At 37.6% G+C, this 10000-nt stretch overlaps 1 protein-coding gene across 1 annotated transcript in view; it reads left to right on the plus strand.

Annotated features, from left to right (window-relative positions):
* Positions 1-3750: 3750 nt before the first annotated feature.
* The window catches only part of LOC126991170 (uncharacterized), a 79221-nt gene continuing 72971 nt past the window's right edge, over positions 3751-10000 (plus strand). The window contains exon 1 of the mRNA XM_050849929.1: positions 3751-3837. The gene's annotated coding sequence lies outside the window, so the exon portion shown is untranslated. The remainder of the gene's footprint in view (positions 3838-10000) is intronic.

Below are 10000 nucleotides of genomic sequence, written 5' to 3' on the forward strand. Positions count from 1 at the left end.
TTTTTGTATTGTAAAAGGAAGCTTGTAGTGTTCTATTCCTCAGGAATATATAAAGCAGGTGTTAGTATGTTTTTTTTTTTATATATTTTTCCTTTACATTACATGTTGGTTTGGGCAGAAGTAAATAACTGATTTAAATCAATGATTTTTTTTTAAATCGTTTGATTTAAATCTTGATTTAAATCACTGATTTAAATCATCATGATCTAATTCGGCCAACCCTGAATAAAATAAAACAATAATATGTTAATAGATGAAATAACAGCCATGAACTGTGAAAACAAGGAATCGAGTAATTGGAGAACATACTACAATAGGCTAACGTACGCGTTCCCTCTTGAAAACGATAAACAAATATATACACCTCTGAAAACTAAAGTCACCTAGAAATAATAACAAAAGAACAAAGCAATAAATAACATAAAAGCGATAACACCAAGAAAATAGGAAATTAATATAAACCCGGCCGAACTTCCCTCAAGGTGAGACTGTCCACAGGTGTTTCCCGCCCGGCCACCTGCTTCAGTGTGCTTCCATAGGTGGGCGGGGACGGTTGTCATCTGTTGTTCCGGTAACTAACTAAGCTTTTGGTGAGTCAGGGTTATTTGAGATCACGGGGTCCTGGGTGATATGAGGTCAGGTTGTGGACACTGCAGAGGTCAGGAGTCGTGTATTGGGGTCAGTATTGGCAATGGTTAAATCAAATTGATTTAATCATATGATTAAATCATTGATTTTTTTTTAATAAAAATCATTATTTTTATTATTATTTTATTTTTGACTAAAAGCATTCCATAAGTTAAATGATGTGCTCCAAAGATGGTAAAATAAAACAACCTATTCATGTGCAATGATTTATTTATTCTCTTCAAAGTATATACTAAAAAAATCCTACATTATTATATCCTCTTGCGGAAATGTTGCCAACTTGCCATATGTTTTTTACTAGGTAAAAAATCATCCTCCTTTAGTCTTTACTAACTTGGCAGGCAATGTATCATAATAACAACCAAGGTTAGCAACCAAACCGTAACAGAATAAAATTCGATATTCTTCTCTATGGTAATAATATGCTGTCATGAAAATGGCAGCCTCAGGCAACTCTGTCTGTCCTAAACCTGGTCCTGCACCATCCACAAACATGTATTGAACAGGCATGTGTCTGAATCCTTGACTGTGCTCAGACTTAAGAGCCGTAAACACTTAAACTTAAAGTAACCCATGGAACTTTTAAGTCACTCAGCAGGATATATATATATATATATATATATATATATATATATATATATATATATATATATATATATATATATATATATATATATATATATACATATATATATATATATATATATATATATATATATTAAAAAAAAACCATTTTTTTTATTGGTTATTGAAAAAAAGCACCAACACTGATTGGGGTAATTTTCGGGTGTTTTGGGAAGTTTAAATGAGCCGCTGTGTGTGTGTGTGTGTGTGTGTGTGTGTGTGTGTGTGTGTGTGTGTGTGTCTCTCTCTCTCTCTCTCTCTCTCTCTCTCTCTCTCTCTCTCTCTCTCTCTCTCTCTCTCTCTCTCTCTCTCTCTCTCTCTCTCTCTCTCTCTCTCTCTCTCTCTCTTTATTTAAACATCAAGATATACACTGGTATACATAAGACAAAGGGGAGGAAATTGTCTCCATGCTAAGAACCAACCCTACTGTCTTGGTCGCCTATCCTAAAGCATTATCTCGCCTAATGTCTAGCATGTTTGTGTTGTGCTCAGGCGGATATGACTAGGGCAGAATTAAGCGACGCACCCAGGCATGAGCCGCCACCTTCCCTGCTGGTGTTCATTGCCCCTAACGCCCACCTCACCGTGAGAGCGTTCACAGATGGAGCCGTGGCACTCGTGAAGGCCCTCTGGCACCTCTCTCTCTCTCTCTCTCTCTTTTTTTTTTATTTAAACAAATTTTTACAAAAAAGGGCCTCAGAATACACTTTTTAGGTATAATTATTCCCAAGAGCCTGCGTATGGGACAAATTGAATTGTCGAATGTTTGGAAACATACAAACATACAAATACAAAATACGAAAAAGTAAAGAAAAACGTAAAAACAATATGGAATAGTGTCGGTTTGTCCTTCATATTTATGTGGTTTATAGCACTAGCGCACTTGGGTGTCCCTCCGCCACCTGTGAGCAGCCAGCTTTACCTGCTGCGTGCTCATGTTCTCCACTTGAAGTGGCTGCCGTGAACATGTTCCACAGGCGTGTGGTCCTGGCTGTATATGTGCGCTGTTTGCCTGGAAAATGTGAGTCTGAGCAGCGCGTGGAGGAGCCTCAAAGCGCTGAGGTGAGGAACCCCCTGCACCTGGGCTTTGTGACACACCACCAATGCTGAGACATCACGGCGGTGCTCAGCGATGTCACGGTAGACGGCTCCCTCAGGTACTCTGGCCTCCACCAGACGCAGTGCTCGTCGCTGCACTGCGTCGAAAACCTCTGCGTGGGTGGCAGCACTCGTCATCCAGCACAGGCACCGTACTCGAATACGGACGTATCTGTGCCTTGAAAGAGAGTGAGGATGCCCCGTGGGTCGGGGATCCCGCTACTCGTCGCAGGGCAGAGACTCGCGGGGAGGCCTGGCGGGCAAAGCTCGGACGTGGAGTCAGGCAGGCTTTTGGTCCTGATCCTCCAGGACCTTCGTGTATTTGGCCCTGGAGGGCAGACTCTTGCCTCCGGGCACAGCTCGCCTGAGACTGCTCGAGAGCGTCTAGGGACCGTGAGATGACCATGCCGTGCTACTCCAGGGCGAGGTGACCTGCCACTCCTCCACTGTCCACTGGGCTGAGCTGCCTGTTGATCTCCTCGACCGGCGCTGGCTGTCGGGGCGGCAGTAGGAGCAGGAGTGTGCAGTCATCGGCATACGCTGACACTGCCGATAGCTGCCGGAGGAGATCGTCGATATATATGTTCCTGGGATTGGGTAAACGGAACCTGGAACTAGAGGCCATCACTGGTGAGGCCTTGATGACTGCCGTTGATCACCACCTGGAAGGGTCCTCCTGGGTAATCTTGAGCAGCATCAGTGGCGCCCTGGACACCTTCGGCGCGAAGCTTCTCAAGCAGGCCCCGCGTGCCAAACCCTGTCAAGGCTCCAGCAATATCCAGAATTACCACGGAAGTGTGTCCGGCCTTCATCAATGCGTCTTACCCAATCCTTGGAAGGAGGAGGAGGTCCGCCCAGTGGACCGGCCGGGCCTGAAGCAAAACTGTCTATCTGAGAGGAGATGGCTTCACTCAGATGCTTTACAAACAGATTACTGAAACCACCTCTCTCTCTCTCTCTCTCTCTCTCTCTCTCTCTCTCTCTCTCTCTCTCTCTCTCTCTCTCTCTCTCTCCTTTATTTTTTGTCACTCTTCTTAGTTTGTTTGTCATCAGTGTGTGTGTGTGTGTGTGTGTGTGTGTGTGTGTGTGTGTTTAATTTAGTTTTCTGTTTTGTAATTACTTTTATTATTATTATTATTATTATTATTATTATTATTATTATTATTATTATTATTATTATTATTATTATTATTATTATTACTGCTACTACTACTACTACTACTACTATTATCATTATTATTTTTATTTTTATTCCCATTATTACCATCATTATTACCATCTTTACCATTGCTGCCATGACCACCTTATCCTATACGTTCCTTTAGTTTTCTAACTGTATCCTTCAATGGTACTGTTTATTAATGATCGTTTTCCCGTCCAGCAGAGTGTCGTGGCACAAGGACAGTCAAACACACAGGCACATGAGTAGAGCAGGCCAGAATTACCATGCAAGGACGCGACAGAAAGGTCAGTCATACTTTTATTTTATTCTTTGGTGATCTTGGAGTTACTACCACCACCACAAATCCCGCCACTACTGCTAATGCTAATGCTACTACTACTACTACTACTACTACTACTACTACTACTACTACTACTTATGCAAGAATTAACCAGCATCTTCACTCTTTCATCCCTCACGCTGGTAAACTCTGGAACAATCTTCCTTCATCTGTATTTCCTCCAGCCTACGACTTGAACTCTTTCAAAAGAGGGTATCAGGACACCTCTCCTCCCGAAATTGACCTTTCTTTCGGACACCTCTTTTGATTCTTTTTTGGGAGCAGCGAGCAGCGGGCTTTTTTTATTATTTTTTTTTTTTTGTGCCCTTGAGCTGTCTCCTTTGTTGTATAAAAAAAAAAATACTAATACTATTAGTACTGCTACTATTACTACTACTCTTACCGCTACTACTACTACTACTACTACTACTACTACTACTATTAGTACTACAACTATTACTACTACTTTTACCGCTACTACTACTACTACTACTACTACTACTACTATTACTATTGCTATTACTACTACTACAACTACTACTACTACTACTACTACTACTACTACTACTACTACTACTACTACTACTGCTACTATTATTATTATTGCTACTACTATTACTACTACTACTGCTACTTTTTTTTACAGAAAAGGAGACAGTTCAAGGGCGTGAAGAAACAATACAATAATGAAAAAAAAAGCCCGCTACTTACTGCTCCCGAACAGAGTACATAGGAGTGGCCAAAAAAACGATCAATTTCGGGAGGAGAGGTGTCCTGACACCCTCTTCTTGAAAGAGTTCAAGTCGTAGGCGGGAGGAAGTACAGATGAAGGAAGATTGTTCCAGAGTTTACCAGCGTGAAGGATGAAAGAGAGAAGATGCTGGTTAAGTCTTGCATAAGGGGTTTGGACAGTATAGGGATGAGCTTGATTAGAAAGTCGTGTGAGGCGAGGCCGCGGGAGGGGGGGAGGCATGCAGTTAGCAAGTTCAGAAGAGCAGTTAGCGTGAAAATAACAATAGAAGATAGAAAGAGAGGCAACATCACGACGGAATTTAAGAGGAAGAAGACTATCAGTAAGAGGAGGAGAGCTGATGAGACGAAGAGCCTTTGACTCCACTCTGTCCAATACGTAGAGCTGTGTGAGTGGAGCCCCCCACACGTGAGATGCATACTCCATACGAGGGCGGACAAGGCCCCTGTATATACTACTACTACTACTACTACTACTACTATTATGACTGAAAACCGGTTAGTCTTTTCTGTGACCTTGGCAAATAGCCGTGATGGGAGCCCGATGATACGTTTAAGAATAAATGAACTTTTATCTCGCTCTGCCAATCAAGGTGTGTGTGTGTGTGTGTGTGTGTGTGTGTGTGTGTGTGTGTGTGTGTGTGTGTGTGTAAGTAAGTAAGTAAGTAAGTAAGTAAGTAAATATTTATTGCCTTTAAAATATAAGAATATTGTTATATATAAACATAACATAAAACATGGCAATGGCACAGCCTGTCAAATAGCCAGCTTCCCGACAGACATGGAATTATATTATTTTATTTAATGTTTACATTGGCACAAAATTGGTACCTAATATATTATTAACTAACGTATAGAACAATAAGAATAATTATAATAATATGTTGCTGAGAATAACAATTACAATATCAATTATAATAATAATAATAATAATAATAATAATAATAATAATAATAATAATAATAATAATAAACATTATACTTGTGAAACTAAGTTCATACCACACTACATTTGATTACTATTTTGACAATTATATAAATAAGTTTTCACAGATTTTTTAAAAATGGATAAATTTATATGATTGAGAAGAGTCTTAATATGTAGAGGCAATGAATTCCACATTTGGGGACCTGAGTATAATATACTGTGCTTAAAGAGAGAAGTTCTGAACTGTGGACATATGAGATTGATATCATTACCTCGAATGTTGTATGATGTGTGTACCAGTCTGAAAGGCTGACCTCCACAATACTGTGTAAGGCACTTGTAAATGATTAACAATAAAAAATATTTATGAATATTTGGAAAACTAAGAAAATTTTGTGTATTAATTATATTTCGTGTTGACTCAAACCTACTCATATAGAATATACACCTAAAATTTTTATTTTGAGCTACTGATATTCTCTTAATGAAGGACTGCCAAGTACAGGCCCAGACTGATACACAATAGGTGAGATGGGGATAACAAAGTGTGTAATAAATACTAGTGAGGGATTCAGGTGTGAGATTATTGCGGACTCTGTATAACATACCGCACATCCTTGCTAATTTATTTGTGACAAATGAAATATGTTGATTCCAATTCATATTCTCATCTATGTAAACACCCAAAAATTTTGTGAAATTTACTCTGTCTAATGTGTTTCCCTCTATGGCTATAGGAGGAATGTTATATTGTAATGAACGATTTTGAAAAAAATATGTAATTAGTTTTTGCAATATTCAGACTCAATTCATTAATTGTAGTCCAATAATTATTTTTTTCTAGTTCTGTAACTAAATTTATATGAAGATCGTTAATGTTTACATTATCTAATAAAAGATTTGTATCGTCGTCATAAATCGCATATTTGAATTTAAAACTTACATTAACAATGTCGTTTATATAGATGAGAAAGAGTATCGGTCCTAATATTGACCCATGCGGTACACCCTTGTTGATTGCCCTAAAAGAATACGTGGCGTTGCAATATACAGCTTGTGACCTATTGGTTAAATAACTTTCAAATAGTTTTAAGGGAATACCTCTAACGCCATAGTGACTTAGCTTACTCAATAAAATTTTGTGATTCAGTGTATCGAATGCCTTAGATAAATCTAAAAATATTCCAATTAAATAATGTTTCTTTTCTAAATACTGATATACATTAGATATGAACTGTAAAATAGCTGTTTCTGTGGAACGACCTGCCCTAAACCCATGCTGGTAGTCTGTGAGTAGATTATTGTTTAAAAAAAAAATTACAAGACGGGAAGTAATAACTTTTTCAAAAACCTTGCTAAATACTGGAAGTATTGAAATAGGTCTATAGTTTTTAATATCGGATCTACTGCCTGATTTAAGTAGTGGTACAACTTTGGCTTTTTTAAGTGCATCCGGAAATATTCCAGTTTTTAACATCAGATTCACTATGTGTGTTAATGGAATGGATATATTATTAGCTGTGCGTTTCAAAACAATTGGGGAAATATCATCAAATCCGGAGGAAGAAGTTTTAAATGCCGTAATATATTTTTCAATTTCTAAGTTTGTGGCAGGAAATAAATACATAGAAAAATTGGGAGAGTTGTGTAAATAATTTAAAAATTCATTACCTACAGTTTCTGCTGCTTGCTGACTTGCTTTCAAAAAATGTTCATTAAATTTATCTGGAATGTTATAACAAATTGATCGTAGCTCAATTTCACTGTTTTTACCATCTGTAGATCTACCTAATAAGTTATTTATTGACTTCCAGTGAGACTTAGGGTTGCCTGGGCTAGCTAATAGTTGGTCTTGGTGATACTTCGTCTTTGCTTCTTTTAAAAGTGATGTTAGTCTATTTCTGAAAGCCCTATATTGCTCTCAAAAAGTTAAAGGCCATTTATATGCTAGTTTTTCAAGTCTATGTTTTTCTCTAATGCTCTTCTTTAATGCTGGAGTAATGTGTGGACTGCGATTATTTTTGTTACTAACTTTAATTGTTTTCTTAGGGAAGCAATTATCATAATTTGTTTTGAAATTGTTGTAAAATAGATTATGGGAGTTGTTAGGACATGTACAGTTTATGACATCAGACCAATCTGTGTGAGAAAGTGCAGCACTAAATGTGTCTAAAGCTTCCTGGGTGAACGTTCTTTTCGTTATGAATGTGGGAGGAGATGGAATATTATTACATTTGAATAAAGATATCACTGGAAAATGATCAGTAATATCAGTTTTGACTTTTGATTACATAATTTCCTACGTTGTTCTCAACACATGTGGACCAAATGTGATCTATAAGGGTGGCGGATGTGGCCGTAACTCGTGTTGGCAGGGTTGTAAGTGGAAACAGGGAATAACTATACATTAAATTCATAAGGTCCTGAATGTTATCGTCATTATTATGTAATAAATTCATATTTAAATCTCCCAAAATAAATATTTCACTAGGATTTTTATCTTTTGCAGTAGTTAAAATTTCATTGAGAACATTAAGAAAATTATTCACATTACCTTGAGGAGGTCTATATATACATATAAATAAAAATATTTTACCATTAAATTTTACTTCCACTGCCACACTCTCAATAAATGTTTCCATTCGACTGAATTCAATTACTTTATGACCTGTGTACCTGTTCGAGACGTAAACAGCCACACCCCCACCATACCTGTTCCTGTTATTTGTGAACATTTCATATGCTGTCAAAGAATACAATGTAGAAATGCCTGCGTCGAGCCTGGTTTCAGTGAAACCAAGCACGTCATAAATTACATTGTCAGACAGTACAGTGTCTTTGAAATATTGGAAATTGGTGGATATGGATCTTACATTCAGTGTTAATAAATTAAAATCACTATTGTTACAAAGAGAAGATAAATTATCAGGAAAAATATATTCAGATTTAGGAAAGTTAATGTTTCTAGATCTTATATAAAACTGATTGACATCGATATCATTGTTATAATTGTTATCTTGCAAACTTAAGGGATCAAAGCTTTCATAAATTTCTTGCCTGAATATTTCATCGAAATTAAAAACATCCATCAAATCTTCATCAGAAACATTATTAAAAGGAAACATGTAGTTATCTAGCGTAGTAGTAGTAGCAGTAATGGTAGTAGGAGCAGCAGTGGTAGAAGTAACAACAGTAGCTGAAGTAGTAGTAGTAGTAGTTGTAATAGTAATAGTAGTAGTAGTAGTAGTAGTGGTAGTAGCAGTAGTAGTAGTAGCAGTAGTAGCAGTAGTAGTAGTAGTAGCAGTAGTAGTAATAGCAGCAGTAGTAACAGTAGTAGTAGTAGCAGCAATGGTAGTAGTAGCAGCAGTGGTAGAAGTAACAACAGTAGCTGAAGTAGTAGTAGTAGTAGTTGTAATAGTAATAGTAATAGTAGTAGTAGTAGTAGTAGTGGTAGTAGCAGTAGTAATAGTAGCAGTAGTAGCAGTAGTAGTAGTAGTAGCAGTAGTAGTAATAGCAGCAGTAGTAACAGTAGTAGTAATAGCAGCAGTAGTAGTAGTAGTAGTAGTAGTAGTAGTAGTAGTAGTAGTAGTAGTAGTAGTAGTAGTAGTAGTAGTAGTAGCAGTAGTAGCAATAGTAGTAGCAGTAGTGGTAGTAGCAGTAGTAGTAGTAGCAGTAGTGGTAGTAGCAATAGTAGTAGTAGCAGTAGCATTAGTAGCAATAAGCAGTGTGGTCGCCTGGATGAGATGCAGGCTGTCCTTCTCCCTCCTGAGGTCAGCCTTGGTCTGCCTGAGAGGAACCAGGTCACCTGCACCCAAAACCACCCGCATTGCTGACCTGGACTTTGAGGCGACGGTGGTTGATAGTCGTATCAACCACAAGCTCTGTTAGCTTAAAAATAAAATGTTTAGTAAAGTTTGTAATATTAAATAAAGATGGTTGTCGGCCACAGTCATTGGCGGGGTGGGGCCAATGAATTGCTTTGTGAAAGGATATGAGAGAATATACCGCTCACAACGCAACTCTAATAGATGGAGGCCCGGTTAAAAAAAATAATTACATATAAAAAAAAAATAGCAGTAGTAGTAGCAGTAGTAGCAATAGTAGTAGCAGTAGTGGTAGTAGCAGTGATAGTAGTAAGAGTAATAGCAGTAGCAGTAGTAGTAATAGTAGTAGTAGTAGTAGTAGTAGTAGTAGTAGTAGTAGTAGTAGTAATAAAAGTAGTAGTAGTAAAAGTAGTAGTAGTAAAAGTAGTAGTAGTAGTAAAAGTAGTAGTAGTAGTAGTAGTAGTAGTAGTAGTAGTACTAGTAATAGTGATAGCAGTAATGGTAGTAGTAGTAGCAGTAATAGAAGCACCAACAGTAGTAGAAGTAGTAGTAGTAGTAGTAGTAGTAGTAGTAGTAGTAGCAATAAGTAATATTAAGAGGTAGTAGTAATTGTATTGGTAGTAGTAA

The sequence above is a fragment of the Eriocheir sinensis genome, unplaced genomic scaffold, assembly GCF_024679095.1.
Source record: "Eriocheir sinensis breed Jianghai 21 unplaced genomic scaffold, ASM2467909v1 Scaffold249, whole genome shotgun sequence".
NCBI classification, from domain to species: Eukaryota; Metazoa; Arthropoda; class Malacostraca; order Decapoda; family Varunidae; genus Eriocheir; species Eriocheir sinensis.